The following is a 12,727-nucleotide window of genomic DNA, read 5'->3' on the forward strand; positions in this document are numbered from 1 at the left end:
CCTGAGCTTTCTTTGCCTTTTTTATGGAGCAGAGCATGATAAATGCAATCTGAGATATGGGGGATGGGGTTTCTATCTAAATTTACTTCACTTTATTATTCTTATTTTCCTCTTTGTCTTACTTATTTTATTTTGTGTCCTACTACACTCTACATATCTCTATAATTTGCCCCACTGCCCATTTCCTTATTCCCCCTCCCTCTTTTTTGAGCGAGACAGAATAAATTAATTTCTAGTAGCAATCCAAGTCACCTGAAAAAAGTGGCGTTATTTTCGTCTCCCCCTCTTAAAAAACTTAAATAATAATCCCAACCTATTTATGTCCATATTGTTAACAGTATAAATTAGGAAAGTTTATTGCTTTCTTGTCACTTTCGATGACCAGGCACTTTTAAAAATATAATACGTTCCGATGTTTGGTGGTGCGTCTGAGATGTGGGTCTGTATTTATCTTTAACATGTGTGGGCTGTCAGAGACAGTTTCTGGGTTAGAAGACACGTTCTTCAACACCTAGGTTCCTGCAGGAGTTGTGGAGAACTTGGGGCTCTTGAGGGGCTGTCCGGGTTTCACTATAGAGGGCTGGTAGGAGTGGGAGGGAGTTTTCAGGTTTCACTTGTAGTAGGTGGAAGCAGCTGCAAGGAAGCATTTGGTTTTAAATTTTATAGTTTGGCAATTGAAGGAAGAAAAGTATTTTTTCTCATATAAATGACTTTAAAATACTATCTTCCAGCAAAACATCTGTTTTTCTGCATGTTAATCTTACTGGTGAGCACATGTGAAGTAACTATACTGTATTACTGTACTTTTCTATGGAGCATGTTCACATACTTTTTCTCCTCTGCTCTGCACAGCAACCCAGCGAAGCAGGCATAGAAGACATTTCTCCATCTTACAAAGGTAGAAACTGAGGCATAGAGAGGTGAAATGATTTGTCCAAGGTTACACTACTAGTATATGACAGTCATACCCAGTAATAATATACATCTGTAAGCATCACTAAACATTTGAATAGGCAATTTTCCTCAATACTTAGTCATTATGCTTTTCACTAACAACTGCCACTAAGCCAATACTTAGCTATAAACTGAATGGAGTATTTACTCACTTAAAAAAAAATCAATTGATCTGAATCTTTCAATAGTTGAGGTCTTGCTGTAGAAAGTTCTTAAAGAAACCTGTGCAGGACCCAACTTGGCAGGGAATGTCAGCTAGACAATGAGCTATTTATGTCAAGTTGCACTATGAGTTTTGGGTAAAAGAAAAAAGATCAAGATTAAAACATAATCAATAATTTTGAATTTAATGCTTTAAAGGTTTGGATTTTAAAACTATTTCTAACCACAACTAGGCGATACTGCAAATATCAAATCTCTGAAGTCTGTGCTTCTATAATTATAATGTTATCAGAATGTTTAGGATAAAGATATGGAAAAACAAATTACTTTATGTGCAGTGATTTCGCATGATAAATTCACCATGAAATAATTCAGAATAATGATACGCAAAGCACTTGGGGTATGAGTTTATAACTTTATCACTAATATTTTGTTATTAATGCTGCCAAACAGAAATAACTCACTTTATTATAAAAGACAAACTCACAAAGGAGAAAGAGAGATAATGACTTCACTGTAAACAACATACTATTTTTAAAAATCCACTTACTTTTTTTTTACTTATTTGCTTATAAATTCAAGCAGTGTGGTAGTTGATAGACAAAGTTGATAGGCAAGATTTATTAAGAAAATACCTGAGAGGGAAAAATAAAAACAATGCTAATCATCCACTGCAGAGTAAAGCTCTCCAACCCTGTGTCTAGTCCCCTTCCCTCAAACTCCCTTTACCCCACACCACTTCTTTTTTACTTTATTCTATTGTCTTCTAGATTTTTTCTTGTGTTCAAATTATATTTTGACGTCCCCATCAAAATCTTTTATAAAAGACTCTATCTTTTATAACGATATATAATCTCACAGATATTGAGATTATGAGTTACTGAAAAGGAATCCTCCACCTTTTTTCTTCTTTGGGCTAATTTTGACCATTTGTTATTATCTCCCAGTAGGGGGCAGGCAGTAACAAGAAGAGGAGATAAAAATCAAGGCAGGGCTGTTTGGTAGCTTCAGCAGGTTTGCAAAAAACCGAAAAAGAGATTAAAAGCAATTGAGAAAAAGAAGGTGTTTGTCCTCATTAATTTCAGTCTTCTCTTCCTTTTCTAATTTGTGATAGCTGTGAATTTACACATTATAGTAATTTTTAGGTGTGGTTTCCTCTAAACATCCATGCTTAAACAATTAATAAATGAACCAAAAGTCTTTACATAGAGTCTTGTATATAGAGTGTGTGTCTGTGTGTGTGTGTGTGGGGGGGGGGATAGGGCCTAAAAATTGTTAGCAATCTAAATTAGAGAGATCAAGCTAAGATGAAACAAACGGAGAACATTTTCAATCATTCAGTCTTGAAATTGTGTATGAATCTAGTAAAAATCCAAAGATAGGAGAAATTATGGTGGGTTGGACTTATTGAAGCCTTTATGGAAGAGATGGGTCTTGAATGATAGGTTTGGATAGGTGCGGAAAGGCAGAGATAGAAAGTGGGAGGAGGGGACGTGTAGCATGGTCAAAGGCAAAGTTGTTCAGGGAGAAAAAGAACTCTTAGCTTGATGGATCAGAGATTGTTTGTTATATGACTTCAGGAAATAAGGCTGAATTTCAGGGGTCCTTGATCTCTAAACAAAGAAACTTGGATACTGTACACTAGTCAGGAAAATAATATAATAAAACAATATTTTGGAGAAAAATGTGGCATCGGTATCTCACTGAGTGGGAGTGGCACTTGGTAAAGCTTTATTTTGAAGCAGGGGCAAGAGCTCCTACCCTTGAGTTTACATTTTAGGAAGGCCCATGACATTACTGAGAGGCATTGGCAGCTGAGAAGGGAAGTTTCTTTGTGGAGGAAGATGTTAAATTCAGTATAGAGAGGGCAAACACATAGGATGAAAATCCCTATGAGTACTTGGAAGTATAGCACATCCAGAATTTGTGGATGGAGGATCCCACAAAGAGAGTACACATGAAGAGATAAAAATAATAGAATAAACTCTAGAGATTTTTGGATTTGGGTCCTAGGAGTGATAATTATTTCTTCCTCTCTATAACAGAGAGTAAGATCTGAGAAGAGATGGGAAGGGAGACAATCTGCCATATAATTGGAATGCTTCACTTTAAATAAGAGGACAGACACTCTTCTGAAATTTCAGAGTAAGATGAGAAGTTGGATGTAAGGACACTAATAGGTTGAGGATAGAAATAAGGAAATGGGAACAAATGAGAGTTCCACAGTAGATAAATTCCCTCCCAATAAAGTCATGAGTATTTCAGTTAATGGTGCTAGTTAATAAGATAATTCAGTTTTCATTTGGTTTTATGTTGTATCTGAATCGTGATTAAAATATAGTAACTTTTAATATATACTTTTGCCTCTTCCCCCCTTGTTGTCATCAACACACATTTGATAATTCCTAAATGGGATTAGGGAGCAGATCTGTGGTTATGAAATGACTTTGGACTGTGTGATGCTAATTGCTCCTAAGAATCAAACCATTACTTTTTTTATATAGTTATAAACATTAAAAGTTGAGTTTTGAGCAGAGAATGTTTATTAGCGAGCACCCTTGGAAGAAACAGCTGGAAAGTAGGACAAGGGAGCAGAGGGAGAAGTCCATCAGCAATCTTAACTATGACCCTCATCTGACCCCTCATGGGGGTCTCTAGAGTTACAGTGGCTCCAGAGAGACTCTGCATTGAATCAAAATGGCTGGGGCTTTATACCTCCAAATTAGTCAACGGATGTGGGCTGCCCTGGGAAAAGTCTGACTGTGCGTGAGATAACTGAGGTGATCTCCGAAGATGCTGAGAACTGAAGGCTGGCTGCTGACAGTGCTCCTATAGCAGCAGGAGCAGAAACTCATTCCTCGAATAGGATTCGGGTACACATACTATCTCCATCATAGCTGCCATTTCCAGGGCTCTTCATTCCTTCCTGAATTTCTGAGTTTCTGTCTGGTGCTATTTCCCTTCAACCTAAATAATTTCTATTATCATCACTAGTAGTGTAGTTCTGCTGGTGAGGAGTTCTCTTAGTTTCATTTTATCTGAATATGCTTCATTCTTGCATATTTATTCTTGCATATTTTTGCTGGATGTAGAATTCTGGTTGACCTTTTTTTCTTTCAGCACTTTAAAAATGTTGTTTCACTATTTCTGATGAGAAGTTGGCAGACTCAAAACATTGTTCCTCTGACTATAATGAGTCATTTTTTTTCTGGCCGCTTTAAAGATCTTCTCCTTATTGTCAGTTTCACCACATATAATGTGTCTATGTATAGTTATTTTCATATTTTCCTGCTTGAGGATTACTGAGATTCTTGAATCTGTAAATTTATGCTTTTCAGCAAATTCAGGGAAATTTTTTTTTTTTTGCGGTACACAGGCCTCTCACTGTTGTGGCCTCTCCCGTTGCGGAGCACAGGCTCCGGACGCGCAGGCTCAGCGGCCATGGCTCACGGGCCCAGCCGCTCCGCGGCATGTGGGATCTTCCCGGACCGGGGCACGAACCTGTGTTCTCTGCATCGGCAGGCGGACTCTCAACCACTGCGCCACCAGGGAAGCCCCAGGGAAATTTTTAATCACTGTTTTCTTCAAATATTTTATCTATCAACTTTCTAAGCTACTTCATTGCAGGTCCCTATAGCTATTATAGATTGTTCTTTTCAGTTTTTTTTTTCTCTCTGCTCTTCAGATTGGATAACTTCTATTGATATATTTTTAAGTTTGCTAGCAATTTCCTCTCTCACTTCTCTTAAAGCCATCCACTGAATATTTTATTTCAGATATTGTATTTTTCAATTTTAGAGTTTCCATTTATTTTGTAACTTGTCTCTTTTCATTCTGTTGAGATTTTTTGTTTTTTCATTCATTGTGAGTCTATTTTCTTTTATATCACTGAGCATAGCTTAATATTTACTTTATGGTCCTTTTCTGATAATTGCAATATCTGTGTCAATTTGAGGTTGATTTCCCTTTAATGTATTTTTTTCTTCTAAGAATGGGCCACATTTCCCTGGTTCTCTGTAGGGTGAGTAATTTTGTTTAGATTGTGAATATTACATCTTAGAGGCTATATTCTGTTATATTACTTTGTTGATTTTTTTTCCCCAGAAAACATTTACCTTGGTGGAACTCAAACTAAAAACTCTCTCAGACAGTATTTTATTTCATTATTTTTAAAAAAAAATTTATTTATTTAGGTTGCACCAGGTCTTAGTTGTGGCACACGGGATGTTTGTTGTGGCACGCGGACTTCTTAGCTGCAGCATGTGAACTTTTAGCTGCGGCATGTGAAATCTTAGTTGTGGCATGCATGCAGGATCTAGTTCCCTGACCAGGCTTTGAACCCGGGCCCTCTGCATTGTAGCATAGAGCCCTACCCACTGGGCCACCAGGGAAGTCTGATCTCTTGGACAGTATTTTAAATCTCGCTGCTTTTACTTTTAGCTAGTTGGCTTCAAGTGTGCCCTGCCATGTGGGGCTTGGGGTCAGCCAGAGAGGTGGGTACAGTTTATACACAGAATTTAGAACTCTAGCTCTCTGCCTCTCTCAATTTCAAGAGACCAAGGTTGCCCTGAAATTTATCTTCTTGTTCTTCAGAGAACTGTGGGTTTTCTATTAGAGTTTTTCTATTAGAGTCCAGTGTCATGCCAACTGCAGCCTTTCCTGGGACCAGAAGTGGTAAATATGGGAAACTTTCTTTCTTTCAAGGATTGATACTTCTCAAGAATCTTTCTGCTTTTTCTACTTGCCAGTGGCTTCAAATAGTTGTTTTTCTATTTTGTCCAGAATTTGTGGTTGTTATGTGTGGAAGCTTACTTGTCCATAAACGAAGTAGAACTTTCTTCAAATCTATGTCTTTTTAATATCATTGTGTTTTTACCAAGTGATATTGATTTGGTTGGTTGTATTATCTTGGACATTTAGATCGAATGTATTATATTATTAAATGCCTTTTTGTTTTCTAAATTTCATCCATGCCTTGACTATTTTGGTGCTTTTCATTTTTCTCAAGAAAATCTCACTCCCCTTTCCCTCGTTTTCTAGATTCTTATATATCTCTGTATTGGACTTAAAGATCCGTCACGAGATATAATTCTAACCGCTAGCTATGTCATCTTTAAGAAATTACTTGCCCCCCCTTTAAACAGTAATTTCCTCATTTGTGAAATAAAGGAGATGCATGACACTATTGAGAAGTATTGAGTTTTCAGACAGGAAGGATTTTAGAAACTTTCAAATTAAATTCTTTCATTTTATACATGGGCAAATAAAGCTCAGAAATGTTTAAGGAGTTCCTAAAGACATTACCCAACTTTTTAGTGGACGAGCTGAGCTTGGAAATCCTCCATAGCACCAAAAAATAGAGGGGAAAGTGGATGTGCCAAGTATATGTGGGAGAATCTATGGTTTTTTAGATGTGATGTACTTGAAGTAACAGCAAGCATTCAAGTGAAGAGAAATAGCAGCTTAAGGGTTGAGATTTTTGTTTAGGAAAAGTAAGTCAAGGCTAGCATGTGGGCTAGTTTTTCTGTCAGTCAATAAGTAAGTGGGTGTCTGCCATGTGTCAGACACTATGCTTCATGCTGCAGATACTTGAATAAGACAGACATTGATCCTGCTCCCATGGACCTTAGAATCTGGTAAGAAAGGTAGATATTAACTAAATCATTGCAAATAATTAAACAATATGAAATGTGTAAAGAGAAGTATAGGGTGGCATGGAAATGTGTAATTGGTAAGTCTGATCTGGTCTGAGGGTCAGGGAAGACTGCCCTGTGGAAGTGAGGTTTAAGATGAAGATGAGCAGAAAATAGCTAGGCAAGGAGGGTTGAGGGGATGAACATTCCAGAGAGTCAAACAGCCTGTAGGAGGGCAGAGGGAGCTAAACTGTGACTGAAGTGGTAAAACAAGGAGAAAGCAACTGTGTTGAGGCCCAATTCAAATTCTGGAGGTGGGAAAAGATGGTGAGAGAAGGTGTAAAGGGAGAGAGGAGCAGGCGAGACTTGGGGCAATACCTTTATTAAGGTGGCTGAGGAGACAGGCAGGCTTGCAAATGAGGAGACAGATAGAGAGAAGCACAGGGTACTGGTAGAGGTGAAGGAAGGGGTTTTAGAGGGAGAGGAAAATAATAGCATCAAAGTATGCCAAGCAACTCAGGAACATAAGCACTGAAGAAAGGTCTAAAGTTTGACTGTAAAGGGCCTGGTGACCTTCAAAATTGTGGTTTGAATGGAAGGGTATAAGAGCCACAAATTGCTGACATAGAGGATGGAGTGGGTGGGGGGGAAACTGAGACTGTGGGCTTAGACCGCTAATTCTATGTTAATTTTCTATCAACATAGGGGGAGCCTGAGTGTGTTCAAACTGTGTCATTGGAGAACAGTCAGTAATTCGGTAAAGGTATTTTCCCAAACAGGGTGTTCGCATATGCAGTTTTAAATTGTTTAGTGATTTCTTTTCTTTGTCCTTGCCATTTTGTTACTTTACCATGAAATACTATGCCATCTTTCCCTACAATTTATCTATTACATAATATGGGAGTATCTGGTTATAGGATTTATTTTTGTGGTATTGACAATTTTTGAAAAAATGTTCAAGTAGCAAATAGTGGTAGATTCAAAATTATTAAATCTAGTTGTTTTTATTCTCCAAAATATCATTCTATCTGCCTTTTATTGGCTCTCTCCTACATGTTACCCAGAGGTTGTTCTAAGCCAGTAATTTTAAGCTAGTTGCTGGACAGAGTCACCCGCAGGGCCTAAAATATTAAAGATACAGTGATGGCATCCTAAGCCTACTTAATCAGACCTTTCAGGGCATCTGGACTTTCACAAATCTTTGCAGGTTATTCTGATGGGAGCTAGGATTAAGAACACTGTTTTAGGTCTTTCTTCATTACCCAAACTATCCCTGTTGTCCCAGATCTACAGGCTGCTATAGATCAGATTCTGCTCACCTTCAGATTTACCCATCACCCAATGTGGACTTTAACTTCCGCAAATGATAAGGTTTCTGAGGGCTAACGCCTTGCCTTATTCATTCTACCATCCCCAGAGCTCTGCACAGCTACCTGAAGCTCAGTACGTATACTCAGAAAACGTCTGTCAACGTAAACTTCCTCAAAATGTCTCTTGTATCTGTAACCACTCTTGCCCTTTATGCTTCTCTCTCAGAAACCAAGTGTCAGTCTTCAAAAGCAAGCCTCCACTTTGCGTTTGTCTCATCTCCTCCCACGACCTTTAGGATCCTGCTTTACCAGTTAGCCTCCTTCATTCTTGTAACTTCTAGTGCTCCCTCTTTCTGTCTACAAATATGCTATGCTCTCCTCTCTTCTTAAATACCCTCTCAGTCCTCATAGTTCCAGATATTGCCCCATATCTCTCTTTCAGGTTGGACATGAAAGGATAAAGCCACGGTCCCATTCTCCCATATCTCCCATACCTTCAAGGTCAAACTTCTTGAAAGAGCAAGTCTACATTTGTTGACAATTGCTTCTGCTTGGCCCCTTGCAATCTGTTCTACCCCTCCCTCTGTACTATAACACTACTTTCTTACAGCTCCTAAATGTCTCTGATGACCTCGTTAGCAAACCATAAAGCCTCTTAGTCCTTACTTTAAGACTTTTCATACACGATTTGACCTTGAGTATTTCTGTCTTGAAATCTCTTTCCCTGGCTTCAAGACACTGAATTTACTTTCTACTTTTCCTCATCATTTCTGCTAACTTCACTTCCTCCAACAGATCCCTAATTTTAAATGTTTTCAAGACTCTGGCTGTGGCCTCTTCTCTAATTTCCACAACAGAGACAGCAATTTGGCAGCCCATGGGCTGGATCTGGCTTGAAGAGACTTTTGACTGGTTCATGTAATATTTTTAAAAATTTGAATTTGTTGCCAATATTTTTAAATTGGGAAATTTTACCCAAAAACCCTGAGATAGTGTCTGGGGTTGCTGTGAGGATTAAGCTAAATGATATATATAAAACACTTAATACTGTGTCTGAATTTTACAAACATTAAAAAAAATCGTATCAATAATTATTTTGCAGTTTCCAAAACTCTTTCATAGATATTATTTTATAACTTATTTAATTGGCCCCTACAGACAGACTTTTTGGTTGTTTCTAGTTTTTTTTTTTCTTGGAATTAAAAACTACGCTGGAATTAATATCCTAGAACATAAGGCATACCTTGGAGATATTGTGGGTTCAGTTCCAGACCACCACTATAAAGTGAATATTGCAATAAAGTGAGTCATACAAACTTTTTGGTTTCCCAGTGCATATAAAAGTTATGTCTACACTATACTGTAGTCTATTAAGTGTGCAATAACATTATGTCTAAAAAACAATGTACATACCTTAATTTAAAAACGTTATTACTAAAAAATGTTAACCATCATCTGACAACACAGGGTTGCCACAAAACTTCAATTTGTAAAAATCTTAGTAAAGTGAAGCACAGTAAAAGGAGGTATGTCTGTATCTTTGTATATTTGATATGCATATATATTCCTGATCTGTCCACTGAACACACTGACCCTTGTGATCACTGATACACATTTGTACAACATCTTCCATGAGCTAGGGAACAAATCTGTCTTCATTAACTAGTTTTGGACTATGTGATGGTAACTGCCTCAAAAAAATTAGCCCAACAATATGGCTTTCATTAATACTGTGTCCTAATAAAATGATGCAGACTTTGTGACTATTGTCACACACACAAAAATTATTCCCAGAAATATGGTTTTTATTATCATTGTATCCTATCCATGTTTCTTTTCCAAATGGCTAATTAGTTCTCCTAGTATCATTTATCAGTGATATAAATAATCATCCTTCCCGTTATGAATTTAAATGACCACTGTTATCAGATACTAAATTCCCATATGTGCAGATAAAGCAGCTGAGGTTCAGAGAGTAATCTGTGCAAAATTACAGGGGTAATAAATGGAAGAGCCAAAATGTTAGTTGATTTTCTTACTCTAATTTTGGTGTTTTTTTCTATTTTTGTCTCTGCTAAAACTTTGGGTTTTTACCCAATATTTTGTTTACTGAACACCTAATTAGGTGTTGTCTGCTACTAAATTAATGTATTTTAAAACATAAATCACTTTCACACTGTAAGAACACGAAATATATGTTGTGATACCAGGATCAATTGTTGACATTATTATGTTAAAAAAAGTAAGTATTCTTGTGTTTCTTTGTACTTATTTTAATTTTCTTGTATAGTGACATATATAATATATATTGCAGAGTATGATATATGTGCATTTTAAAGAACAATTATACAGTGAATATCTATGTAAATTAAGACATAGACTGTTGCCAATTCTTCCTCAATTATAGCTCCCAAACTTTGCTCTAAAGGTAGCCATTATCTTTTGGGATAGTCATTCTCTTTGGTGTATAATCATTCCCTGTTTTTTTTTTACATTTTACCATGTACATATGTAGTCCCTAACAATAAAATTTATTTTGCCTTTTTTTTTTGGTATTGTGCATAAATGGAATCATGCTATGTATATTATTTTATAACTATTTATTTACTCAATATTATGTTTGAAATTTAACTAGATTTAAGTATGTAGCTGCTGTTCATTAATATAACTAATTTTTATCATAAAGTTTCAGATGTTTGCAGAATAGTTTTTTTTCCCCCGGAAAAATTCTGGTGCAGAAATAACAAATATGACTTAAAATAAAAAATTTCTTACTTAACATTTCAGTTTCTTTCCTTTTTGGAGGCAAGGATCATGTTAATTGAAATATTAAGCTATGAGACAGATGAAGGAGATAGTTTTAATTTTAAAAGGCATGTTTCATTTTACATTGCCAAAATGGCAAACATTTATTATTTTTTTTCTCTTCTCTTTCCGTAGGAAAACACATTTGTCTCAGGGAAAAAAATCCTGAAATCATTATGGGAGACTAGATTTATAGCAAAAGCTGAAACTATCTTTTTTTTAGCCCTGGTCTTTCTTCAGATCCTAGTATATTCCCTCCAGATACATGTTCTCTGCACATAAAATTACTTTTATTTGGAATATTCTCCTCTCATTCTCTTTCTTATTATCAGCTTCTTGTTCATTGGGCCATGTATTAATCACCTATCGCTGCATAATAAATTACCCCCTAACAAATATTTATATTCTCACAGTGAGCCAGCAGTGAGTGAGAGAGAAAACACCAGGACAGAAGCCACAGTCTTTTTATAACTTAATCTTGGCAGTGACATTCTATCACTTCTGCTGTATTCTATTTGTTAGAAGTGAGTTAGTAAATCCAGCCCACACTCAAGAGAAGGGGATTTTACAAAGACACGAATACCAGGAAGAGGGAACAGTAGGCGCCATCTTAGAGGCTGCCTACCATGCCTCAGTACTAGGATAAGTTACTCAGGTACATTTTATGTACTTTTCATTTACTGCTATTGCAATTTCACATAATTATTTGATTATTTGGTTAATGTGTATTGTCCCCATTAGATTGAAAGCTCCATGATAAATGGGCATTTATTGAGTGCCTAGCTATTGTAACTGAATAAATAAATATTATTAATGCAGCTTCCAGCTTCCCTCCACCAGTCCAAAAGCTCTTATATATGTGATAGGTGGTCACTAAGATACCCTCTCAATGAACACTAGTGAAAGAAGGCAGAAAAAAACCTATTTCCTTTCTTCCAAAATTTCTTGTAAAATTAGTGCATTACTTTTCAGGTAGCTTTAGTAGAGAAAAAGATCACATGAGTCTGTTATTCCAACCATTCCTGTTTGCTATTTAGAAAATAAAATTGGGGGGGAAATTGGCTATGCTTTCAATTATTCTTACAGGGGTGAGAGTACTTTTAAATTATATATCAGAAAAAAAATTGTGAATTAGGATCCCTTCCCCCAAAGTTACAAAGTTTATGGATTTTCTGGCCAATTATCATGGACTTCCACTAGTTCCCAACATGAAAATCATTGCATTAGAAGCAGAACTAGAGTTAGACTATTTGGATGCCAATTCATCTTATTTTCAGGACCTCTGAAGGAAACAATTCAATGTCTCTTCTTGCTTGAATCCATTCATAACTCTAAAAACTGTTGGGAAATAATACTTTTATGTCTAACCTATATCCACAATATGCAGTTTTATATAACACAGTACAAACATACTAACTAAAATGTTAAGCTTGATATTTTAAGCTTTCTGAAGCCAAAAAGTTATAGTAAAGTTTTCTATACTGTATTTACTTCACCATACTGGTGATTAGAAAAAGTTATGTGCTCAGTATAGCTAAATAAAGTTCTTCTGGCAATGTAATTTTAATATTCTTTGTGTGATTAAGATCTCAGTCTCAGAGTTGCATTTATTTTAAATGAAACTTGAATCTTTAGAAGAGATGTACGGTTTCCTTTTTACTGGGTTTAAAACCTCAGTTTGTAATGTTCATTGGATACCTTTCACTAGTTATTCCTTACTTATTAAGTAAGGATGACAGTCTGTGTTTTGCAGAGGAGAGAACTAGAGTAAATAAATTCATTTAATTATTTATAATGATTCAGGGAAGAAGCAGAGTAAGAAGTAAAACTCATATCCCTCATATTTTCCTGCCATTGCTTAAT

General features: G+C 36.2%; 1 protein-coding gene across 2 annotated transcripts in view; it reads left to right on the plus strand.

Moving 5' to 3' along the window:
- Positions 1–12,727, plus strand: part of CD200R1 (CD200 receptor 1) — a 33,152-nt gene that overhangs the window by 371 nt on the left and 20,054 nt on the right. The gene's annotated exons all lie outside the window — the stretch shown is intronic.

This window comes from Neophocaena asiaeorientalis, unplaced genomic scaffold (assembly GCF_003031525.2).
Source record: "Neophocaena asiaeorientalis asiaeorientalis breed wild unplaced genomic scaffold, Neophocaena_asiaeorientalis_V1.1 scaffold136, whole genome shotgun sequence".
Taxonomy (NCBI): domain Eukaryota; kingdom Metazoa; phylum Chordata; class Mammalia; order Artiodactyla; family Phocoenidae; genus Neophocaena; species Neophocaena asiaeorientalis.